Source organism: Podarcis melisellensis (genome assembly GCF_964234715.1).
Source record: "Podarcis melisellensis genome assembly, chromosome: 9".
Classification (NCBI taxonomy): domain Eukaryota; kingdom Metazoa; phylum Chordata; class Lepidosauria; order Squamata; family Lacertidae; genus Podarcis; species Podarcis melisellensis.
This window is the reverse complement of record NC_138541.1, coordinates 6,870,536-6,897,450: the sequence shown is the minus strand read 5'-3', so window position 1 is coordinate 6,897,450 and position 26,915 is coordinate 6,870,536. Positions and strand designations below refer to the sequence as shown.

The window sequence follows — 26,915 nt, the reverse complement described above, 5'->3', positions numbered from 1 at the left end:
CTTTATTCAACTCAGCTGTATAGCTGACACACATACAGACAGACACATGCAAGCTTGGATCAGTTACTGAAATGACAACTGAGATTCTGTAAAAAGATTATCTCCAAAGACACTAAACTGTAGTTCTATTACGCTGTGTTATAAATCATAAGTGCAATTTGAGTCCGTTCTACATACAGTATAGTGAACCTCTGGACAAAAGAAAAATCAAGACACTAAAGGCAAGGCAAGTAAATTAGATTTACTGTTTATGTGGTAGTTTGGAAGATATACCCAAGGCTGTGATGAGTTGTACACAAATCCAAAGATGAACATCAACCATGCCTCAGTATTTGAAGACACCATGTGACCTGCATCTGATTATGTACTGATTCAAAGCCAACACAAAGTGGAGCATGGAAATATATACACCACATGAGACTGATGGATAGTGCAACTATGTCACTTATGTCTGCATCGGACCCAGAACAGCATAAGAAACTTCAGATCCTCTCTTTCTGCTGCCTTCTACCTTGGAGCAGCTTGATTCAGTGTTGATGAATTAATGGAAGCAATGCAAAAGAAATTACCAAATATGTAGAAGCATAAAAAATCATTCTATGGACTACCAAACAACTCCTTTCTCAATATTTTCCCCATTAGAATAGATATACAAGATTCAATACTGGCAACATTCAGCTGTGTATAACAAACTCATATTCAAGTAGTTCAATACCAGTGTCATGGGATTAAAGCAGTCCCATGGACCATTTAGGAAAGAGTAAAATCACTAAATCATCAATAAGGGTAAGACAATACCTTTTAACTTGACTTACAGAAACTAATTGCTGTGAGGGATCTGACTTTGTGGTCTGATCGTGGTGATTCTATTATGGTATACTTTTGATATTAGACTGCTAGTTTAAATAACATGATATTGTTTTGTTGATATTTTTCAATGTCTATTGTATTTTATTGTTATGTTTTATGTGAACCATCTGGAGAAGAATTTTGGTCTGAAAGGTGGTATAGATGTGTCTTTAAAAAAATGAATGAATAAATAAAGCTTGAGAGGGCTAATTGGAACCTTGTGTACAGTATCCAGCTGATTTTTGCTTAATCCTCAGAAACTCTTCTAATAAGGCAGTCATGCCTGAGTCCTGTGGTGTTGAACTGGGAATTCATATACCCAAGTTTCCTTCTCCAGTCATTCTTTCTTTGCACATATCATGGTTTGAGAGAGGCTAAATACAAGGTGGAACACTCCATCTCCTGGTCTATAAAGTGAATAAAAATATCAGTGCATCATCTCTTACTGCTGATTTAGTGATATTTCACAGTTTTATTATATGCCTAGATGAATTTTGACTGATATTAAACTTTCTTTATAAGACTCTTTCTTTTGACAAAAATATTTGATTATATTGGAATATGGTATCTACTGAATCTCTATCACTACATAAAGCATTTTCTATTATCTTTGCAACAACAACCAAGTAAAACATACCCACCATGGCCCTAAGTACTAGAATAAATTAATACTAACAGAACGAATACAATGATCAAAAAGTTGTTGCATCTTCTTGGAAGATGAATTAGAGTAAGCATAAATATTAAATATAAAATGGGGTGAAAATTAAACACAAAGGAGGTTTGGCAAATTTAATTTTCTAAAGTGGTATGAGATAGTGGTCTGCCATCTGCCACTTTGTATTTGGTCAAGAGGAAATAATAACTGATGCTGATATTAAGCAGATGATAGTGAAATGTAGTTATGTGATGTGGTGGTTATGCAAAAGGAGCTGGAGAGAGTATTTAATTATGGTTATGACTATTTTAAAAGAGATTCTGAAGCTACAGTTAATGTTAGATAGATCCTCTAATAAGTTTTCTTAAATAAGGTATGGATCTATGGAACCAGACAACTTCTTTTCCATGTACCTAATGGAAGCTTGGACTTTCATTTTGTATGAAGTGTCCCCTTATACTATAAAGGTAAAGGTAAAGGTATCCCTGCCCGTACGGGCCAGTCTTGCCAGACTCTGGGGTTGTGCGCCCATCTCACTCAAGAGGCCAGGGGCCAGCGCTGTCCGAAGACACTTCCGGGTCACGTAGCCAGCGTGACATCGCTGCTCTGGCGAGCCAGAGCTGCACACGGAAACGCCGTTTACCTTCCCGCTAGAAAGCGGTCCCTATTTATCTACTTGCACCCGAGGGTGCTTTCGAACTGCTAGGTTGGCAGGCGCTGGGACCGAGCAACGGGAGCGCACCCTGCCGCGGGGATTCGAACCGCCGACCTTTCGATCGGCAAGCCCTAGGCGCTGAGGCTTTTACCCACAGCGCCACCCGCACCCCGTCCCCCCTTATACTATACAGCATGACAAATCACCTTTCTTTGGATCCTGGCCTATGAAAAAGTGTTTTCACCCATTAACTGTCAAGCTTCTCATATAAATGTGTTGACAGCAGCCATACTGACATTTGCCAAATGTTAAACAAGAATGGAGCAAACCTAAGAGGGGTAAACCTTTTTCCAGACTTTAAGCCTAAATAAATAATTTATCAGAAGTCATCTATACAGAATACCACTCTGTAATAGAGTTCTGAAGGGCAGTTTACTTTGTTTCTGCAGAGCGCTCAATTTCTTATTCTGAACATGATGATTTCGAGCAATACTGGGCGCACTTATTAAGCAGTGAGCCCTACTTCTTATAATGGGACTTACTTTCAGGCAAACATGCATTGCTTGTGCTGCCAGATCCATTTGAGAGTGTTTTGTGGTTGCTTTTTAAAAAATATATATTCAATAAATAGATTTAAAAGAGAAGATAAAGCTGTATCATACAGTTCTTTCCACCCCAAAATATATTTAGGTTGAAACATATAAACATATTTTACCACATATCAGTTTGTACTTTACTTAAAATAAAGAAAATTTATTTTATTTTACTATGTGAGCATACTACTAGAGTATGAGTAATAAATCATACACAAGCACAAATGAGTCATATATCATACACAAGCAGTCCAAAAGGGAAATGCCTCTCTTGCAGTAGCATGTGGGTCCATTGGTACAAAACATGCAAAACATCTCAACATGCAAAGCATCTCAAAGACCACCCCTCCTTTTAAATTCAAACCTAAAAAGAAACGTTGTTAATTCAGGCTGCTTTCCAAATCTGAAAAGTGCTAAAAAGATGTCGAGCTAACAAATCTTAAACAGTTTTTATGCTGCTCTGTAAGGGGATTAAAAAATATCATTATCTAGGCCAGCTTGTTTTAAACAAAAAAGTCAGCATGCTGATATTTAGTGGAACACTTGAAGGCACCAGTATATCACACTCTGAGCTGTGAATCTGAGTTTAAAAAGATATGGCACTTTTTTTTTTAGAAACGTATAGATCTGAATGTTGAAGGGACACTTTAGACATGGTATGAGTGTCTTAGATTGTGCAAAACTTTAGACATGCCCAGCTTGTTGGATAATGGTCATTTCCTTCCTTCCTTCCTTCCTTCCTTCCTTCCTTCCTTCCTTCCTTCCTTCCTTCCTTCCTTCCTTCCCTCCCATGACCTCTATGCATGACAATAAGCATGCTTACAAGACAATGGTTGTTTCAAAAGAAGCAGTAATTAGAAAGTAAAGGTAAAGGGTAAAGGGACCCCTGACCATTAGGTCCAGTCGTGACCGACTCTGGGGTTGCGGCGCTCATCTCGCTTTATTGGCCAAGGTCACGCCAGCATGACTAAGCCGCTTCTGGCAAACCAGAGCAGTGCACGGAAACGCCGTTTACCTTCCCACCAGAGCAGTACTTATTTATCTACTTGCACTTTGATGTGCTTTCGAACTGCTAGGTGGGCAGGAGCTGGGACTGAGCAACGGGAGCTCACCCTGTCGCGGGGATTCGAACTGCCGACCTTCTGATTGGCAAGTCCTAGGCTCTGTAGTTTAACCCACAGCGCCACCTGCATCCCTCAATTAGAAAGTACTCTGGAATTAATCAGCTGGTTTTGAGGAGGGCTGACATTCCTTAGCTTCTGCTAAACCCTGTTGGGCAGTGAAAAATATGTCTCAAGAAGGAAAAGGGAAATCTTCAGGTGTTTTTTAGTCTTGAATAATATATTTCATGACATTACCTTGAACAAAGGATAATGTTTAAAGCTATGTGATGAATGGATAATGATACAAGTTCCAGTCTTGGATGAATAGACATATTAATGTTAACAAGATAAGCAGCCAGAGACATAACTGCACTACAGTGGTGCCTCTGGTTAAGTACTTAATTCATTCCAGAGGTCCGTACTTAACCTGAAACTGTTCTTAACCTCAAGCACCACTTTAGCTAATAGGGCCTTCTGCTGCTGCTGCACCGCCGGAGCACGATTTCTGTTCTCATCCTGAAGCAAAGTTCTTAACCTGAAGCACTATTTCTGGGTTAGCGGAGTCTGTAACCTGAAGTGTATGTAACCTGAAGCGTATGTAACCCGAGGTACCAGTGTAATTTTAAATACGGGTAGCTTTGTAGATTCACAACACTGAAAGACCTGTGTAAGCAACCTCAGATTGACACAGCTCAAATGCTAAGACCTGCAGTTTGAAGTACAATTCCAGTGCACCTGGGGGAGTCTGGAGAGACATAAAGGGCAGGAAGGGTACGTAAAGTGAGAGTGGAGACAGGTTAGTGCAAATAACTGTCAACAGCTCAAATACATTCTGCTGAAGAGACTACTTTCCTGGAAGTTCTATATACAGCTCAGAATTTTCTCAAGGAAGAGATTGATTCACTCAGCTACTTGCTGAGCCCTCAACTAATTTATTTCTTGCATCTGTGACTTTGCTACAAGTCCAAGTAACTGTCCCTGCAAAATCCTTATTCATTTGTATACAGTCACCTTGCAATTGGCGCGCTTGGCAGCCTGCCTCACGCAATTGCACAAATTAAACACATGCAAGGCAGAGAGCTTAAAAGCTGTGATGCATAAAATGCACTTTATGCATCATAGCTTTTAAGCTCTCACAGACTTGCCTTCAGAGTTCTGGGAAGGTCTTGCAAGATCTTACGGGGCTATGTGAGATCTCATGAAGGGCTGAAGAGTCCATGTGAGACCTTCCCAGGGCCTGGGAATCTAGGCTTAAAAGCTCTCTGCTTTACATGGAGGACAAGGTCTGCTTGGTGCACCAGCTTTGGAAAGGTAGAAATAGTCACACTAGAACAAGATTGTTCTGGCTATTCCTTGATTTCAGCTTTACATGCAGTCTCCGGAACCTCCGTTTTACTAGTCCACATTAGTACTAAAAGATATAGTCAAGTATAAGACCACCATAACTAACTGGAAATAATGTTTCTCAACTAGAAATCTAGGGCTGTGCAATAAATCGTCAAACCATTGAAAACCTTGGTTTTCGAACGCCCTGTAGCTCTAAAGTTTTGACTTCCGAACGCAGCAAACCCAAAAGTGAGTGTTCCAGTTTGCAAACTTTTTTTGGAAGCCGAATGTCCAACACGGCTTTTGTGGCTTCCGACTGAGTGCAGGAAGCTCCTGCAGCCAATCGGAAGTTGTGCCTTGGTTTCTGAACATTTTCGGAAGTCAACGGACTTTTGGAAGGGATTCTGTTTGAGAACCAAGGTAGGACTGTATTGAAATACAGTGGTACCTCGGGTTAAATACGTAATTCGTTCCAGATGTCCATTCTTAACCTGAAACTGTTCTTAACCTGAAGCACCACTTTAGCTAATGGGGCCTCCTGCTGCTGCCGCGCCTTCGGGTGGGTTATAAATAAATAAATTATTATTTAAATAATTATTATTATTATTATTATTATTATTATTATTATTATTGCACAGATGTGTCAAACCTACACACAAACACAGGCATGCACACACACTCACACATGCCTTCTTTCTGCTGCACATGCACTTTACAATATTAGCTTCTATTTTGAATGCCTGGTCATGCCATTTGAATCTGACCTTTCAAAGAAAACAGTTATTTTAATTACATTTTCTTCAACAATGTGCTACGATCTTCTGCTGTTAGAAAATTATAGAATTCAATATGCCATATATGAAATCATTGACCTACAGGCATTAGCCTTGACTAGATTAAAAACAAGACAAAAAATGGGACTATGTCCCAGAGAGTTTTAAAACTGGTACTTCTGGGATAGCAACACATAAAGCCACATGTCAAACTTTTTCCGAACTTAATAGGATTTTCAGAAACAAGTTGTAATATGCATAGATGGCAAGCATTTGTTTTTCAAAAGGAAAAAGTCATAACCCGATGGCTTGGGCTGGCTTCAAGTATCTCTTTGGGATTCTGGGCACTGAAATATAACTGTATGCATGTGTGCAATTGGGTTTACTTCCTGCTATGTATGACAAGTATGTACAGGATCGCAGCCATATTATTGTATATCCTCGATAACAATGTATGACTGTCACTACACACACATGGGAGCATAGTTCAATGGAGAAATCCAGAATTTACCATGACTTTTGTAGTAAATGTGAAATAGTTTTGTAGTAAATATATTCATTAATAGGAATTTCCAAAAAGGTCACACTGAATATGTACAAGATGGTACATATTATATTATAAATTATTATAAATATAAGTTAAAACACAGAGATGGTTTGCAAAGGTTATAATTCACATTATAAAATGCAATAATAAACCGACATTCAGCAACTTGCTCTTTCATGGCATAATCCCTCTTCTTTCAAAAGGCCAAGCCTGAAAAGCCTACACAGTGCAGGCACCCAGGGTTTTCCATACTCATTCCCTAATGCAACCTGAAAAGCTACCCCTGACCTTCAGGGAACCTCTATAGGAAATTCAGTTGAGTGGGGAAGATGCATCCAGAAGGGGAAATTGCCCTTCTCATTCTACCCTGTACATAAGAGGATTGTATCCTGACCAAAATCAATAGCAAATAATATCATATCAAAAATAACTGAGATAAGCCAAGGCATTTTCTAAGCAGTGACCACACTATCCCACAGAAGCCAATTCAGAAAGTCAGTTTTATCAGACCTCTCTTCAAACTGTTTTCAAAAACCCTGAAAGATAACTTATGTTGGGCTTCCATTGGTATGGGGCGGGGTGTGTGTGTTTTGAAACAGAGTTTTAAGCAACAAAAACAGATATCCAGATTTTTTGTTAAAAATAACAAGTGGAAGCAAAGCAGAACTGTGTAACAAAATAGCAACTGGAACAAAATTGTTACCCTTTAGTACATCAAATGTTGTTATTTTATGACACATGATGCCATTGAAGAATCACAGGATTCAGTCAACTGACTAAAATATTTTTGAAAAGAGCACTGAAGCAAAACAAAAAACAAAATGAAAGAACACCCAACATTGAAAAATGAAAGAAACTGTTTTATAGTTTGCTTCTAATTTAACATAAAACTGGAACTTCCATACTCATTTCTGAATCTCTGGTGCAGTTATGCAAGTGCTTCCTCCCACACAGAGACACAATGCACATTACGTTGCCATAAGTTGCAGGAACAGAAAGGGAGCTTATAACTAGTACACCTGGTTGTATGAATCAGCCCACAATTAAAAGTAAGAGAGAGAAAGATAACTAAAAGGAAATCAGCTATTACATAAAAATAGAATTTCTGCAATAGTTTTAGTATGCAGCAATACTACTCAGCATTGATATACATATCCCCACCACCACACACAGACATAGTGCCATTTACAACAAACCATAAATGACTGTGTATTCTTCTCACTCTTCTTAAAATTCTTATATATCATTGAGCTGCTGGAAACAGTCAATGACCTGAATAAAAGGCAGCCTTGACATTTTAGTATAAAGACTTTATCCCTTTCAGATGTAATGCTAGCATTCCACTTGAATGCACTATCTTGTTGCCTGACTGATTTTACTAGTAGCATCCCTCAAAGCACAGCTTTTCAGAACCCTCATATTTTGGTGAGGGGCAGAGATAAAATATGGAAAAGCATGCAAGTTGTATTTAGGACTTCTGAGTCCATTCTTCAAATGGTTTATTTTCCAAGTACTGGATTTTTCATTGATTCCATCTGGTAGCTGTCAGGAGGATAGACAGGCAACTCCATTGGCCTGGTATGATATTTCATCCCAGACAGCATCAGTGGCCAATTCCACATGGTCACTGAAAAGCACCTGGTCACCTTCAAAGCAAACAAACCAGAACTCTGAATTAGCTTCTTTGCCTCATTTTTCTAGCACCCTTCTTTATCTCATGCTGTCTATAGGAAACTGTGTGAGCTGTTCTGGCCGAATCCATTTTTTTGTCACTACTACACTGAGTAGTATTTTAGCTATAAACATTACCCATATCCATACAGTGGTACCTCGGGTTAAGAACTTAATTCGTTTTGGAGGTCCGTTCTTAACCTGAAACTGTTCTTAACCTGAGGTACCACTTTAGCTAATGGGAAATCCTGCTGCTGCCGCACCGCCAGAACACGATTTCTGTTCTCATCCTGAAGCAAAGTTCTTAGCCCGAGGTACTATTTCTGGGTTAGCAGAGTCTGTAACCTGAAGCGTCTGTAACCTGAAGCGTCTGCAACCTGAAGCGTCTGTAACCCGAGGTACCACTGTACTTTCATAAATCAACAAATACCACTAACATTTCCATGACATTTCAATTACATTATCTCAAAAGATATATTTCAAAGTAAATGCCAGGGACTACCAGGGTGATGAAGGGGCCCTGGAGAGAGGAGATGGGATAGAGAGTGAAACTAAGGCTCTGCCAGTGGTGAGATGGAATAAGGAGGAGGATAACCACAGGGAAGAGACCAGTGGGTTGTGGGGTTCTATGCCACGGGGAGACAGGGGATGGGACACCTTCCCTGTCAGAGTAAATATTGCTTATTCCATGGTGGAAGGAAGTTGGAAGAAGCTCTTCTTCAGTGGGTTGCAATAAATCAGGAGGCTGTCCTAAGGATCAGGACACGGGAGCTCACTCAAGTGGCTCCTTAAAAATTATTGAGGATCAGACACCCTGGCCCTTGGATAACAATCAAATATGTGAGCTTTGCACTTCTTCTCAACTCAAGTATAAAAGTAAAATTAAAGGAAGCACTGGGGAAGAGGTTGATAGGAAAGGAAGCAAAGTTGTCTTGGCCAAGTGATGGATTCTATACAATGTTATGAAATTTATGTGCACTTTTACTTGCAATTAAATGTCTTAACCCACAAAAGTGCATGCAAAAGGCACAAATGCTTTTGCTTACAAAAATCTGCCTGATAACAATGCTGTAACTATGAGGTATTAGAGAAAAGGGTCAAATCCTCTTGAAATCCATTCATTTAAAAATAATAAAATAATAAGGAACGCAGGCGGCGCTGTGGTCTAAACCACTGAGCCTTGGGCTTGCCGATCGGAAGGTTGGCGGTTCGAATTCCCGCTACGGAGTGAGCTCCCATTGCTCGGTCCCAGCTCCTGCCAACCTAGCAGTTCAAAAGCACGCCAAAGTGCAGGTAGATAAATAGGTACCGCTCCAGCGAGAAGGTAAACGGCATTTCCGTGCGCTGCTCTGGTTCGCCAGAAGCGGCTTAGTCATGCTGGCCACATGACCCAGAAGCTGTCTGCGGATAAACACCGGCTCCCTCGGCCAGTAAAGCGAGATGAGCGCAGCAACCCCAGAGTCGTCCGCGACTGGACTTAACTGTCAGGGGTCCCTTTACCTTTACTTTATCTATAACAATATGCTTTTAAAGCAGGAGTGTCAAATCCAGATGAGTTGAAGGGAGGAACTGCATGCCCATAGATACATGGACAATGTTCTCATACACACAAATGCACAGACAAGTTTGGATGGGGCAAGAATCCTTCAGTAGGCCCAGCATGAAGCTTCTACAGAAGCTTCTCATAATCAGAATGTCACCACTACAATCCATACAATTCATGATATAGTTTTTCCAAATGATGCTTCATTTTTAATTAACGAGAGTACAGGGTACTGGCTCTGAAATTAATGAAGTCTATCTATTACACAGTACAAATGCTCACATGCAAAACATTCTCAACATTTTCCAGAGCTGAAAGCAGCACACTCATTTTCTATCACTTGGCCCCAAAGGGCCTCTTTGTTTCTAACATCAGCCTATTAGACAGTAAAGCTGTCAACTTGGGGGCTTGTTGCTGTGTCTTTACTTCATTGTACTCCAATTAGATAGCATAGTGTTATTTAAATACATATGCAATGGCCTAATATTTTAAAGCAACCCTTTAAATATTAAAGTGACCCTAACCACCCTGTTTAATAATATTGCATTATCTCCATAGGACAAAGGAACTGAACACCAATAATGAAGCTGATAAAGTTTCTGACCTTCAATCTAGGACAGGAAATCATCTGTTGTTCACTGGTTCTTTTTTCCCTCCTCCTCTTCTGTCTTTCCACATCTCTAATTCCTCAAGGAAGTTAACTATACTGCTCCTGGCCAGAGCAATTTATAGTCTACTTTCTCTTCTGAAACCAGTTTATCCACATGGATGTCTATTTATAGCCTTTCCCTCTCCTTACTTGACATTAAGTGTCCTCTTAACTCCCTCAGACTTTACCCACAGAGTTCAATCCTACCTGGTTCGGGCACACCAGTGAGTTTTCCATGGAAACTGGGTTGCAGTATAGTGGAACCTCAGGTTATGTACCGTCCTCCTTACGAACAATTCAGGTAACAAGCACAGCTAACCTGGCAGAAGATGCTCCTAGTAGCGAACTTTGCCCTGGGATGAGAGTGGAAGTCGTGCGCCAGTGGTGTGGTGGCAGCAGGAAGCCCCATTAGCGAAAGCATGCCTCATTTTAAGGTTGGTTTCAGGTTAAAAACGGACCTCTGGAACACATTAAGTTTGTAACCGGAGGTACCACTGTATTGAATTCCCCCATGCAGCAGCTGATGGTCACAAAGTTCCATCCTGCTTGGGCAGAATCTCCTCTCCATAGACTAGGTTCACCCACTGCATCTGCAGTTAGATCTCTACAGTATCTCCTCTGTTGCTTTCTCAGAGGAGGGCACACCAGGTGGGATGGCTGCGACAGAACCTGTGCATCTTCTTACTCTGGGGGCTAAAAACCCATCCTTTGGAAACAGACTACTGTTCCATACTGATTCAGATTTCCTATGATGCGTGATATATTATGGTATTTTAATATTTTGTTGGAAGCTGCCCAGAGTGGGCGGGGTATAAATAATTATTATTATTATTATTATTATTATTATTATTATTATTAATAATAATAGCAATAGTGTAAATTAGCTGAATCATTTTGCATCTGAAGTTCACATTCTTAGCTGATAAATTGTGCAAAGCCTAAACTTTGCCGATACAAACAGCAATGCTTAAGTAAACATTAAGTTTAGTCTCAAATATCTTTAGAAATATAAGATTATGATACCCTTTTACCTCAGATCATTACAGTTCTTTTTAAGGTGTCATATTTTAGTGTCTTGTGTATAATATTACAAGATGTTTTCTGCCAAACTAGAAATGATTGGACAGGTATTTAATTTAGCTAATTAAACATAATGTCTCAATAATGCCGAATACTTAACTGTCCTTTTTAAGTTATCTGTTCAACATTTCATTGTAAGTAATTACAGTTGAGAAGAAATGCAGTTTATTTTTTCACATTTGGTCAACTTTATCAAATTAATCACCTTTATAAAAACCTACTTCATTTTTGTAAAGTACGATTTCAGAAGGGGGAAATGAAACACATGTAACCTTTTCATCCCTGTCCTGTTACATTTTCACCAATCAAATTCACAGGGAGAAGCAGCAAAAAAAAAGAGCTTCCTTCCAGTAGCACCTTAAAGACCAACTAAGTTAGTTCTTGGTATGAGCTTTCGTGTGCATGCACACTTCTTCAGATACACTGAAACAGAAGTTACCAGACCCTTCTATATAGTGAGAAGGTGGGGAGGGGTATTACTCAGAAGGGTGGTGGGAATGGGTGATTGGCAGATAGCTGTGATGAGCCTGTTGAGGACTCTTAACGACTGCAATAGGTCTTACAGGAAAAAGCAATGGGTGAGAAGGTGAAAAATGGCTTTGTCATGTATAATGAGATAAGAATCCAATGTCTTTGTTCAGACCAGGTCTCTCCATGGTTTTAAGTTTGGTAATAAGTTGCAATTCAGCAGCTTCTCTTTCCAGTCTATTTCTGAAATTCCTTTGTAGTAAAACAGCTACTTTGAGATCTTGTATAGAATGTCCTGGGAGATTGAAGTGTTCTCCTACTGGTTTCTCTGTCTTGTGATTCCTGATGTCAGATTTATGTCCGTTTATTCTTTGGCGTAAGGTTTGGCCTGTTTGTCCAATATAGAGAGCTGAAGGTGCTACTGGAAGGAATTTTTTTGTTTTGACTATGGCAGACCAACATGGCTACCTATCTGTAAAAAAAAGAGCATTGGATACTTCTGCAGGAGTTTAGAATGCTGCACTATTTTCACAAATGTTTGGATGCTACCTAAAAATGGCTGCCAACAGTCGGTAGAGCTATTATTTATTTATTGTTTTATACGAACAATTAATATACTGCCTTCTATTTCAAACAGCAAGACAGTTCACAAACAAATAAAACCACAGCAAAATATCACAATAAAACAAAGTTAAAATATAAATCACAGTAACCAGGAAGTCCAGGAACTGGTATTAATGGCCAGGCAAAAGCCAAGAGAAAACAGGTACATTTACCTGGTGAAAGAGTTCCTGGCTCAAATTTGTCCTCTGCTAGGTTACTATATGTCAGGGAACTGACATCTAAAGCGCCGGAGGCGCAAAGGCTCACTGAGGGTGAGAGAGCAGTAGCAGCGGAAGAGGGAACCAGTAGAGGGCGAGCAAGAACTCCAAGGGAAAGTGAGTCGGAGGGATGGCTCAGAGACGCTTCAAGCGAAACCAGTGGGGAGGTCTCAGGACCTCCTATAGGGACACCCACACCTCGACGGAAACTGTCACGCCGAGAGGCCAGACGACGTGTTTCCGTTAAGGAGCTTTTATGTTGGAAACGTTTCCGAAAGCAGCCACTTTCGGATTCTACTAGTGATTGACGCAGCCATGCTGGAGGGGCTCCGTCACAGGCAGAGGTTTGAAAGCCTGATCAAACTCTGAGGGACTTGCATTTTACGCACAAGCAGCTCATCGTCCCATCACAGCAATCCGAAAGTCACCGAAAGCCAGCTTGTGCAGGGAGAAGCATCATGAGCAATCCAGCCGGAACCGGGGGAGCAGGAGCAGCTGGAGGAGGTCCAAGCCTGGAAGAAAGGTACAGGGCTTTGGAGATCCAGTTGGCGCTGCAAACGGCGAGGCTTGAGGAGAGGAGGGCTCAGGATGCAGAAAAGGGAAAGGAGAAAACCACCCCGCTCGCCAGAAAGGTGCCAGGATTGGTGCAGAAATTCGGGGGGGATCCCAGGAACTATCATGCCTTTAGAACAGAGATGCAATACGCTCTAAACTTGCAGTTTGATGACTTCCCCGATGAGGAATCGCGAGTGGCGTATGTGATTGGCCATCTCGAATCCGGGGCGAAAGATTGGGTTAGACCCCTGATGGCAGCGAATAATGAGATCTTAAAGGACACGAGGAAGTTTTTTCGTGCCATGGACCTGATGTTTTCCAGCGATATTGAGCAGGGGGTGGTGCGAAGGCAGTTAATGGCTTGCCAGCAAGGAAGCAGATCTGTCCGTGAGTACTGGACTGAATTTACCATGTTGATTCACAAATTGGGGTGGGACCTATCGGCGGAGCCCATCCAAATGCTTTTCGAAGAGGGGCTTTCTTCAACCGTCAAAGATGAGCTTTCCCGGGGCCCCAGGGCGGAGTCTATGGACCAGTTAACCAAATCTGCGCTGGCCATAGGAGCGCGCCAGGAGGCGAGGGCTATGGAAAAGCGGGAAGGGAAAGGAGACCGTTGGAGGGAGTTCCGCATTCCAGACATTCCAGAGCCACCTTTCCCGCCGGCAGAGCCGATGGAAGTTGGAACAGCGCGGGCGCGCGCAGTTTCAAATCCCAGTGAAGGGCGGAAAAAGGAGGGAAAGAGCGCCAAGAGATGTTATCTCTGCCAACAGCCAGGGCACTTTGCCAGAGTTTGCCCACAAAGAAAGGAATGGCAAGGGATGGCAGGAGCTGTTGGGGGAAAGGAAGAGGAAGGCAAGGAGCAAGTAAAAGCCAACGCCTGGCTGCCACCGTTGGGGCACAGCAGCCAGGCCAAAGAGCAATGAAAGTGCCCATGCCAGAACCCCCCAGACCCACTTTAGTGATAGAGGTGTTACTAGAACTGCCAAACGGACACCCACTAAAGGTCAAGGCGCTTTTGGATTCAGGCAGCTCCTGTAATTTCATGAGTAAGGAGTTTGCAGCTGAGCACCAGATACAGACTATCCCTTTAAGTAACCCCTTGCAGGTGACTACGATTGACGGCAGAGAGCTGTTGGGGGGAGAAGTTAGCCAACAGACTGTCCCGATGATAATGAGAGTGGCAAGGCACACCGAACAGATAGCGTTTAATGTGGCCATCCTGGGAGGAGCGCCCATCATTTTGGGGATGAGCTGGCTGGCGCTACACGATCCGCTAGTGGGCTGGCATCAGAGGGTGGTCTCCTTTGGGTCAGCGCATTGCCTAGAACACTGCAAGGAGGGGAAGGTTTCGGGAGGAGACAGAGTCACCCTAGCGGGGATGGAAGTGATGGACAAAGGGAAGGTGCCCCCGCAATACGCAGATCTGAGCAACGTATTCAGCGAAAGGGAAGCAGACAAACTGCCACCGCATAGACCCTTTGACTGTCAAATCAACCTACTCCCAGGGGCCCAACTCCCAGTAGGCAAGCTGTACGCCATGTCAGACAGGGAGATGCAGGAGCTGAGGGAGTTCATTGACAAAAACTTGAAGCGAGGTTTCATCAGAGAGTCCCGAGCGGTGGGGGGCAGCCCAGTGTTCTTTGTGGACAAAAAGAACACAGACAAACCGAGACTGGTGTGTGACTTCAGGGCCCTCAATGCAGTGTCGGAGCCCCTGGCTTTCCCTATGCCCCGAATTGATGACATTTTGACCAGAGTAAGGAAGGGAAAGATTTTTACAAAACTGGACCTGCGGGGGGCGTACAATCTGATACGCATAAGGAAGGGAGATGAATGGAAGACCACCATGTTTACCCCGTTGGGAGCCTTTGAATACCTCGTTATGCCCTTCGGTCTACAAGGGGGCTCCGCGTGTTTTCAAGCTTTTATAAACCACGTTCTGGGACCTTTGCTCTACAAGAATTGTGTGGCCTTTTTAGACGACGTGTTGGTGTATTCGGAAAATGAGGAACAGCATGTGAGGGACGTTCGAGAAGTGTTGGGCAGGCTGCAAGCCAACCAGCTGTGGGTGAAACTGGAGAAGTGCCAGTTTCATACCAAGGAGGTGGAATTCCTGGGGTACCGCTTGTCAGACAAGGGATTGGCCATGGATCCAGGCAAGGTCCAAGCGGTACTGGAATGGAAGACACCGAAGACCAAGAAGGACGTGCAAAGATTCTTGGGATTTGGGAACTTTTATCGGAAGTTCATCAAGAACTTTGCCCACTTGACGGCGCCCATCACCGACTGTCTCAGCAGCAAGAAGAAATTTGTTTGGACGGCAGAGGCGGATCGAGCCTTTGAAGAACTGAAAAGGGCTTTCGCCTCGGAAGAACAACTTCTGCATGTGGATTTACGAAAACCCATGAGAGTGGAAACCGATGCATCCGACCGGGCGGTAGGGGCGGTCCTTCTTCAACCGGGGAGGAGTGCGTCGGAGTGGAGACCGTGTGCCTTCTTCTCGCGGAAGCTGAATAAGTCCGAGAGGAATTACACGGTGTATGACAGGGAACTACTTGCCATTCACGAAGCATTCCGGAGGTGGAGACATTTATTAATTGGGGCAGAACACAAGGTGCAAGTGTGCACCGACCACAAAAATTTAGAGTATTGGAGAACAGCTCGAGTGCTCAACCAACGACAAGTGAGATGGGCACAGGAATTCTCCAAATTTAACTTTGAGATTTGTTATGTGCCAGGCCCAGAAAACGTCAGGGCGGACGCGCTCTCACGCAAACCAGAATATTGGGAAGGGGAGGGGGTGGTCGAAGAGAGACATGTCATCCCGGAGGACCGCTGGGTGTGTGGGGCGGCGATGGTGGGGCAACGAGAACTGGTGGAGGAAACGGAAAATGATGAATATGCCCAGGATAAGCTCAGAGGTCTCAGGGGGGAGGGCGAGAGCCCCGGAGGTTTTGAGGAAAGAAATGGGGCATTGTATTACAAAGGGGCACTGTATATACCCGAAGGTGAATTGAGGGGGAGAGTACTCAAGCAGTTGCATGATAGCCCCACGGCGGGACATTTTGGGCAACACAAGACCATGTGGTTGGTTACCAGGGAATTTTGGTGGCCTAAGGTGAGGGAAGATGTAAGGGAGTATGTAAGAGGGTGTGACCAATGTCAGCGAGCCAAAGGGGAAAGAAGGGCGCCGGCAGGGTTATTAGAACCTTTACCCACACCAGAACGGCCTTGGGAAGCGATATCAATAGATTTTATGACGGATCTGCCAAGGTCCAAGGGGAAAACAGCCATCATGGTAGTAGTAGACCTGTTAACTAAGATGTGCCACTTTGTAGCATGCTCACATGCAGTCACAGCGGAAGAAACGGCGAAGTTGTTTGTGGAACATATCTTTAGGTTGCACGGGGCTCCCTCGAGGGTGATCTCAGATCGAGGCAAACAATTTACTTCCAGGTTCTGGAGGAAGCTCATGAGCTTGTTACACGTGGAAGTCAATTTTTCAACTGCCCGGCACCCTGAAACCAACGGGCAGGCGGAAAGGGCAAATGGCATTCTTCAACAATATCTTAGGTGTTATGTCAATGACAGAGAGAACGATTGGGTCGAAAAGTTGGCGTTGGCAGAATTTGCCTACAATAATGCGGAGAATGTGTCCACAGGGATGAGTCCCTTTTTGGCTAATTACGGGTGTCACCCCAGGGCATTTCCAGGGGAAGGAGGGGAGAGATGGAGCGTCCCAGCGGCTGAACATTTTGTAGAAGAGATGGAAGCCATCCATCAGCAGCTCCAGCTCAACTTAGAAAGGGCTAAGGCACAATACAAGAAGCAGGCAGACAAGAACAGAAGGGAAGGTGAAACCATAAGGGTGGGGGATCAAGTGTGGTTGTCAACCCAAGGGTTGCCGTTCAAAGGGGGTTGTAAGAAACTGAGGCCCAGAAGATTGGGACCCTTTGAGGTGATTCAGCAGGTCAACCCGGTAGCTTTCAAACTCCGATTACCCAATCACATGAAATTGCACCCAGTGTTCCACAGGTCGTTACTGTCACCATACAGGGGAGGAGGTGAAGGGGAGCACGTCAGGGGACCAGCCTTGGAAGAGAGGGAACGCCGCAACCATGTAGCGGAAATCCTCGATTCCAGGTGGAAGGGAAATCAGGTGGAGTATTTAGTGGCGTGGGAAGGGGAACCGGAGTCAGAAAACACCTGGGTAAGTGCGCAGGAAGTCAATGACGAGGTTTTAACAGAAACGTTCCATCAAAGGTTCCCGAGGAAACCTCAGCCGATAGCAAGGTTTAGGAGGGAGTATTTCGGCACCACCGATGAGGAAGAGGAAATGGAAGGGTTCGCGGAGTCGGAGTTGGAAGAGGGAGTGGACTCTGATGACGAAGAGTACCTAGAGAGTAGGAACAGCAACAAGTGGAAGGAAGTGTTCGCGACGTCGGAAGATGAGGGAGGTTCTTTCAGGGGTTTTACCTCCTCACCGCCAGTAGGAGAGGAGACGGGAGGGGGTGAAGGGGGCCCTGGAGGGGAGGTGGATGTCAGGGAACTGACATCTAAAGCGCCGGAGGCGCAAAGGCTCACTGAGGGTGAGAGAGCAGTAGCAGCGGAAGAGGGAACCAGTAGAGGGCGAGCAAGAACTCCAAGGGAAAGTGAGTCGGAGGGATGGCTCAGAGACGCTTCAAGCGAAACCAGTGGGGAGGTCTCAGGACCTCCTATAGGGACACCCACACCTCGACGGAAACTGTCACGCCGAGAGGCCAGACGACGTGTTTCCGTTAAGGAGCTTTTATGTTGGAAACGTTTCCGAAAGCAGCCACTTTCGGATTCTACTAGTGATTGACGCAGCCATGCTGGAGGGGCTCCGTCACAGGCAGAGGTTTGAAAGCCTGATCAAACTCTGAGGGACTTGCATTTTACGCACAAGCAGCTCATCGTCCCATCACACTATAGAAAAACCACTATTCCCTATGCCCCAGCTGCCATATGGGGATCGTAATGCAGAACTCACAATGCTTCAGCTTCTGCATAGCAGTTTTTGATTAAATGTAATGTGATCACTAATTGGTTACTCTCTCTCCCTCCAGGATAGGGCAGCCCTGTTGCTCCCAAGGGCATTTGTTTGCAGATTTTGAGCATGCATGGTGACAGCAAGGCTTTCTAGCCACACAGAGTAGCTCTTACCATCAAAAGAAAATAAGACATTTTTAAAATGGCAGCCCTCAGATTAGCACATAACTTTAGATTTTCAAAAGAAGCTTCCCTCCCTCACACTAATATCTCTAAAGTTATTTCTTCTACCTTCATCGGAAAGAAAGGTCCAATTTCTTTTTGGGGGGTACTAATTCAGGAGACCCTGCTCTGCTTCTGGATTCTGTTGCCAGCTCTGACCTACTTACAGAATAATTCCTATTCTCGGTTCACCACATACTTAAGCCTTCTCAAATTTGCCATTTAATTTTAAATCTTGGCTGTGAGTTCTTTGAGACCTGCCTAGCATGCCTTTTCCACCTGGCCTGGGAGGGCAGGTCCCTAACTGACTCCAGCTACAAAAGCTGAAGCTGCGGAACAGAAAGCAATAGCAGATTGACAAAAGCAGAAACTGCAGGCGGCACAGGAAGAAACAGGCACAACATTAGCAACTGCTATATCCCAGGGCTCCCACCAGTCAGTGCATGTTTTTCTGCACCTTCCTCCCCCCCTTTAACCTTTAGTTAGGCAGGCAGACTGCACAGCAAAGTGCCTGATGAAGCCCTGGCCATGAACACCACCTTTCCAAGATGCATTTGGAAGACTAAGGTAAAGGTAAAGGTAAAGGTACCCCTGCCCGTACGGGCCAGTCGTGTCCGACTCTAGGGTTGTGCGTCCATCTCACTTAAGAGGCCGGGGGCCAGCGCTGTCCGGAGACACTTCCGGGTTACGTGGCCAGCGTGACGAAGCTGCTCTGGCAAGCCGGCACCAGCGCAGCTTCCCGCTATAAAGCGGTACCTATTTATCTACTTGCACTTAGAGGTGCTTTCGAACTGCTAGGTGGGCAGAAGCTGGGAACGAAAGACAGGAGCTCACCCCACTGCGGGGATTCGAACCGCCGACCATGCTATCGGCAAGCCCTAGGCGCTGAGGTTTTACCCACAGCGCCACCCGTGTCCCATTTGGAAGACTAAATGGTGCTAAAGGACCCCCCCCTTCTATTTCCACCACTTGATGTTGACTAGGAGAGTGACTAGGGTTGATGGGGTCCCATTCTTTCTTTTCCTTTCAGATTTATTTAAGTAGGAGCACTACATAGCAAAGAACCCAGTGTTGAGATTCCATCTGGGCCTGCCATCCTCATCTTCCAAGAGTGCTGATAATCAGTTACAGATAGGTAGCTGTGTTGGTCTGCCATAGTCAAAACAAAAAAAAAATCCTTCCAGTAGCACCTTAAAGACCAACTAAGTTGGTTCTTGGTATGAGCTTTCGTGTGCATGCACACTTCTTCAGATACACACTTAAGAGGCCGGGGACCAACTTAGTTGGTCTTTAAGGTGCTACTGGAAGGAATTTTTTTTGTTTTGCTGATAATCAGATAGTGATGGCACCACACAACACATACACCCAACTAAAGGTGAATAAAAGGGGAAAACAGCCCCTTCCTGCTGATGGACACTAAGCTAAGGGAGGAGAGCGGAGGGATTAGGGTGGTAGGGGAGAGGGTGTTGGAGTACCCAGTGGGAAAGGAGTAGGGCCAAATTCTAGAGAGGCTGGGGAAACCCAGCCAGATGGGTACGATACGATATGATAATCTTTACTGTCATTGTCCCATACAGAACAACGAAATTGAAAAAATCTACACCAGACATTCAAAAACCAACAAGCCTGCTATCCCAGCCTCGTTAACCTCCTAAAAACGCTGGTACCCCATAATTAACACAATATACTCCCATAGGGACTACCTTACACTGTGTTTAAAACTCAAATCACATTTGGATAGAAACTTTCTCAGGAGGCTAGTCCCAGTCTTTATAACCCTGTACCTTCTTCCAGAAGGCAGAAGCTGAAAAAGATCACTATCCTGCACTATCTCTACAGCTTTCTTATGACACCTGGAAACATAGATTTGATCCAAGGTGAGAAGAGGGTACCCAATTATTCTCTCCACAGTCTTTACAACCCTGGACAGCATTGTTTTTCCCCTGACCGTGCGGCTCCCAAACCACACACACCGACCATAAGTTAATACACTCTCAACAGTACAATGGTAAAATGCCATCAACAGGTCCTTTGAGAGATGATTTTTCCAGAGGATTCTCAGAAAATATAACCTCTGCTGTGCTCTCTTCATCAGGTCTTTACTGTTTTCTCCCCAGGTTAGGTCTCCCAAGGTTAGGGTGGGGCATAAATAAATTTGTTGTTGTTGTCTCTAACCAACAATTCTAAATAAGGGAAATGGTTTGTGCTCAATGGATAACAATGCAAGATTGACTTTCCAACTCAGTTTGAGCCGTTGCTATGTGAAACTTTCTGAAACAGTGTTTAGAGACTCTCTTTTTTCAATAAGCAAGAACAGCAAAAGGTCAACATAGCTCAGTAAAACAGCAAAAGTAAAATTTACATTTACTGGGCACTTGGGTATTGCACCTAAAAGATTAGCTTAAATATTATTAACTGTGAGATTTGTTCCAATAATGAAGACTTCTTTTCACAGTTAAAACAATAAGGAGATTTAATTAATTCTCAAGTGGAAAGGCAGAACTAAAATTCAAGGCAGCATTCAGATCAGCCTAAAAAGTCAATTCACAAAATCCTCTTGTGCATCATTCTAAATCGGCAAAGAGCCATTCAGACTTTAAATCAACATCAGGTGAGGGAAACAAGGCTCTCCACACATAGGGATTTAATATGCTAACTTTCCTAAAACCAGAAGTAACATTTGCACTGCATCAACAAATCTTCACTGGTTGCTTCTTTCAATCAAAAAGGTTTATCACATGTAATTATTTCTGCAGCCCTTCAAGTAAACAAAATGATAATATTTCATTCTAGAAGCATAGTTATGCAAGCTCTTGCAAATCAAATTTAGAAGATGAGAATGTATCGTGAAGGCAGAATATATAAGATAGGTCCATATTGTCTATGCTGATTAATATGTCAGTTTGGGGTTGAATATGGAGTGGGAAGAGGCACACACAAAATGTTTCATTAAAATACAGCTGCTTATTATTATAGAAGACAATGTCTGCCAGTTGATATTTCAGAAAATGAATTATCCATAGCTTTCAAAAAGTTCTTCTGAATTGGCACATGAAAAACACAACCATCCCATATGTAACATACAATACAAACATGTTACAACATCCCTCCTTTTTAATTAATGTCCTTTCCCACTATTTAATATTCTGTTCCTTCATTCCCCAATGAATGTATTCCAAAAGCCAATTATTTTTGTTTGATTTGTTCTGTTTTATTACTGCAAATCACTTCGGCATTTCTTTCTGTAAATGGAAAGTGGTGTTGAAATCTTTTAATTAATAAATATATAAAACCCAAGACTTTTTTAAAAAAGTATTTTTATTGATTTTTTTCCATGTAAACCAAACAATGAAACAGAACTTCATGAGACAAACACCGAAAAACCAAACCAAACCAAGGTTGGCATGGGATGTTACATTCACAAGGAGAAATGATAAAGCTGGTTATCTGAATATTTGCGATAAGATGCAGATAGGTAAGTGCAGAGTACCATTGTAAGAAAAGAGAGTAGAGAGCTGGGATCTTTGGATAAAGGTTGGTATATAAATCAAACAAATAAGAATAATAAGAAACAGATGCAGAAACAAAAAACCTATAGCTGAAATAAACAAGAGACACAGGGAGCCCCAAGAATAAAAGGTTCTGTATTGCATCAAGAAAAATGTTCAATTTATGTTATTTGATTTGATTACTAGCAGCATTTCTATACTACAGTTTATAGGAATAGCAAAATAGATATGTAGGCGATATCATACAGGGCAGTCTCCACCAAACTGGCACCTTCCAAATGTTTTGAACCACCACCCCCTACAGCCCCAGCCAATACATCCCTCAGGAACTGAAACATGCAAAGAAAAGTATAATATATTGATCAGTCAATTTCATTACGTTATCAAGGAACTAGCAGAATATATTTAGTACTATGTTAATTGAGCTGAGAAAATCTATCACTGAAAATCTATTAGCGAACAGATGGTAAGAATAATTGGCAAGGGTTTTGAATAACAGAAATGGAACAATACAGAGTCAGTATCTGCATGGCAAGATATTTAGCAGAGATACTACAAGTTACAAGGCAAAAACACTGCACGGCACATACGGTCAATTATAAAAGTGTGCAAGTTGCGCATTCTGAAATATCTAGTCACTGTTGTCAGAAGCAGTAGAACTCTATTGAGATGGGGAAAGGCTATATTGAGTTACTTGTCATAACAGTATAAATTCATTTTATTTATCATCCTTTATTCTAATTAAGCCCCAGGAACAAAGTTTTCTTATCACTTTCCTTTTAACCTATTACAATATTCAGAAGACCAGAAATGTTGAAGAAATTAGCAGCACATAGCAATTCCTGTGTCTTATTAGAAAGTATAAACTGTGGATATGCTACCATTTATTTGTTTTTAAAATGGGCCTTGTTTTAAGCTGGACTATACAAGGAAAATGCCTAATCAAAAGCAGCCCCGCCATTCCAAATAATGACTGGCCCATTTGGATAGGGTAGCAAGATGTTAAAAGTAATCATCATATGCTATTTATTTTGTCAGTTAAATGCTCTGGTATATGTTGAGATTGACTCAATGAGAAAGTTAATCACCTACAGCTCCTTATTTTCAGTATTTGCAGGCTGGCAAAGTAATTGACAGGTAGTAGTTGCTAGGCTCACTATCTCACCTAAAGTTGCTACCAAAATCTCCACTAAAGCAAAATTTGAAGTGAATTTCAGGGTTCTGCCTTTAAGGAAATGTGATAAATACTATGAGTTACTAGAGAAATGTCCATATGTAGCCAGATTATGTGAAGATACCGTAATTGAAGCCATGAATTACTATAACATTTCCTCTTTTGGATGTTTCCTTGATTTCATTCTTCATCCGATATCACCACCCACAACAATTTCATGGAGAAGTCTGCCCCTTTGGAGGATTTCTGGCTTGCTAGATTCAATGCCCTCTCTGACTCATGGCAGAACTAGCTTTCATAGATCTGGAGAAAGGCTCATGAAGGACTGCACTCTTGCTGCACACATACTGTATAAGAATCCCAAGATCAAAGGTTCCTTCGCAATGTAGCAGCAGCTAAAATGTGGCCCAATGCATTTTATAACACATTTGCGTGACTAACAGTATGTTGCAGGTGTGGGTGTCTGTTTTGTAACACACACACACACACACCTGATTCTGACTAAATATGTTTACTTGTACATGTGTGCCTAATTATGATATGTATTTTTTTTTTGTTTTCATATTGTAAAAATTGATATTAGTATGAAGGGCAGTATAGAAATTTAATAAACAACAACTATATCTGAGACCCTTCCAAAAAAATCTGTATTGTAGGATGCAAACCAGCTAGGTTGTTCAGATCCACTGAGATGCTGTCAAACTGCCAAAGCCTGGCTACATGTATTGGTCTGCATTATTGAGGCTGCCCAAGATTCATTGAGGTAACTGAATGAATAATGTAAGGCATTTAGCTTGAATGTTTTAGTGTTAAGAGTGCATCAGCAAAAACAAAAAAAAAAAAAGATCTGACAACAGATTTAAATAAAACTTTTGGGTAATCTCGGCTTTACATTTACTCATGCAGTGGGAGCATTTTTCTTTTATCCCACCAAATAAGCTCGTTTTTAAAAAAAATATATAAAAAAGACAGCATCTGTTCAAATGAACACATATCCTAATTTAAAAGGCATTTCAATGCATTCTTTAAGCAATAAAACTTCCTTAAAATGAGTTGGCACTTAAATGTATTTCCTTTTTGTAATGCCTCTTTTCTTTTCCTTTTTTCACATCTACCATCCACAGAACAGTTCGTTTACTTGATTTCAAAGAGTCCCTAGAGATACCAGAGGAAATCATAAAATAAAAAAGCTCGAGTCTTTTGCTTTATTCCTTCTTGCCTCACTGTTATTTTGTTTTCATTTCAGGCAGAATTTTCAGACCTATCTGTGATTGTACAGCTGCAGAAGAGGAAAAAGATTTAATATCCAATTTACTTAATCATTTACATACTATTGTTAATCATTGTTAATTAATAAAACTACTACACATTCTGATATAGAATCCTTATTTCATCCATCTCCCAAATAAGGCACAGCCTCTCCCTAAGCTCACCCCACATGGCAATATTGAGGTAATAACATTGGGCTACCTACTGTTACTGAGATAATGGTTTGAGTAAAGGTAAAGGGATCCCTGATCATTAGGTCCAGTGGCAGATGACTCTGGGGTTGTGGCGCTCATCTTGCTTTACAGGCTGAGGGAGCCGGCGTACAGCTTCCGGGTCATGTGGCCAGCATGACTAAGCCTCTTCTGGCGAACCAGAGCAGCGCACGGAAACGCCGTTTACCTTCCCACCGGAGCGGTACGTATTTACCTACTTGCACTTTGACGTGCTTTCAAGCTGCTAGGTGGGCAGGAGCAAGGACCGAGCAATGAGAGTTCACCCGGTCGCGGGGATTCGAACTGCCAACCTTCTGATCGGCAAGCCTTAGGCTCTGTGGTTTAACCCACAGCGCCACCCGCGACCCTAATGCTTTAAGCAGAGTTATATAAATGCTGAACACTGCTTTCCACATGATTCAACATGCTTAAAGAGAAGAAAATGAAGCAAAGAGGCAATGATTAACCCAAAAATACTCATTAAGGACCTCTTAATACATTACAGAGGGACGTGGGTGGCGCTGTGGTGTAAACCACTGAGCCTTGAGCTTGCCGATCAGAAGGTTGGCAGTTCGAATCCCCGCGATGGAGTGAACTCCCGTTGTTCAGTACCAGCTCCTGCCAACCTAGCAATTTGAAAACACACCAAAAACTGCAAGTAGATAAATAGGTACCGCTCCGGCAGGAAGGTAAACGGCGTTTCTGTGCACTGCTCTGGTTTCGTCAGAAGCGGCTTAGTCACACTGACCACAGGACACGAAAAATGGTCTACGGACAATGTCGGCTCCCTCAGCCAGTAAAGTGAGATGAGCACCGCAACCCCAGAGTTGTCTGAGACTGGACATAACTATCAGGGGTCCTTTATCTTTATTTAAATACATTACAGATTCCCACATAGGAACGCCACAGAACAGACATTGCTTATGCGGCCCTTTCCATTTACAAGGCAGCACTTTGTTGACAGTAAGGCAACAAAGAAGAAGAAGAAGAAGAGTTTGGATTTGATATCCCGCTTTATCACTACCCGAAGGAGTCTCAAAGCGGCTAACATTCTCCTTTCCCTTCCTCCCCCACAACAAACACTCTGTGAGGTGAGTGAGGCTGAGAGACTTCAACGAAGTGTGACTGGCCCAAGGTCACCCAGCAGCTGCATGTGGAGGAGCGGGGACGCGAACCCGGTTCCCCAGATAACGAGTCCACCGCTCTTAACCACTACACCACACTGGCTCAGATAGGTCTGAAAATTCTGTCTGAAATGAAAACGAAATAACAGTGAGGCAAGAAGGAATAAAGCTTTTTCTCTTCCCATATTCCAGCTATTCAAGGTCGGGGGGAGGAAAAGAGTGGGAGAACAAAACTTTTGCTTCTCTGTATGGAAGGAAATGGCACGCAATAAGCAAAAAAGATTCCTAGTAGCAACAATGGGTCTTCTGGGCACAAAACATGATGGCATGGGTTGGTGGGCATAGTAATACTATAGTAATGGTAATAACCCTGTCAGGAACAGGGTTTATTGAGACAGATGGAAATAAGCTGGTAAGCTGGACAGTCCAGCACGCTGTTGCTATCTCTCTAAGTGTGATAAGCCAAGCCTGGCAATGGTTTAGGAACTCTAGGCCAAAAAAAGAGAATTGTTTTAAGATTTCTGCATAGAATAGGAAATGACTGATGAGATATAGTAACACTCAGAAATCCAAAATGCACAGTCCTATTCCTAATAGCAGCCTCAGCAATGCTAACGGATGCATTTTATCGCCAGTATTTGTGACTAATGTAGCCAAAATTTATTTTAAAAAGGCAATATTACAGGCTAAAAACAAAATCAATTTGGAGTGCCAACTTAATATGCTTAATTGTCGATGTCTGCCTACTTACAAACCTGGCCTTGAACTTGAGTTCCCTGAGGTAAAAATATGGAAACTTGCTCAAGTCCTACTCCATTGCAGCAACGAGGGACCCTCATAAGCTCTATTATCCTCTAACACAGAGTTTCTCAAACTTAGGTGTCCAGCTGTTTTTGAATTACAATTCCCATTATTCCTAGCTAGCAAGACCAGTGTTCAGGGATGTGTAGTCCAGGGATGTCTAGTATGGAGTTGCCGCATGCCCTAGCTCCCAGTAGCTGAAGCCGACGGAACTCATTATTTTAGGTTGAATCAACTGAAGTATAGTGTCCAGATCAAGAGAAGTAATAGTACCACTCTATTCTGCCTTGGTCAGACCCAACC

General features: G+C 42.7%; 1 long non-coding RNA gene across 2 annotated transcripts in view; it reads left to right on the top strand.

Annotated features, from left to right (window-relative positions):
- Nucleotides 1–24,578, top strand: part of LOC309377832 — a 53,712-nt gene extending 29,134 nt beyond the window's left edge. For both annotated transcript variants that reach the window (XR_014171705.1, XR_014171706.1), the window contains exons 2-3: nt 23,863–23,986; nt 24,453–24,578. This is a non-coding gene — a long non-coding RNA (uncharacterized lncRNA). The remainder of the gene's footprint in view (nt 1–23,862; nt 23,987–24,452) is intronic.
- The last annotated feature ends 2,337 nt before the right edge of the window (nt 24,579–26,915 follow it).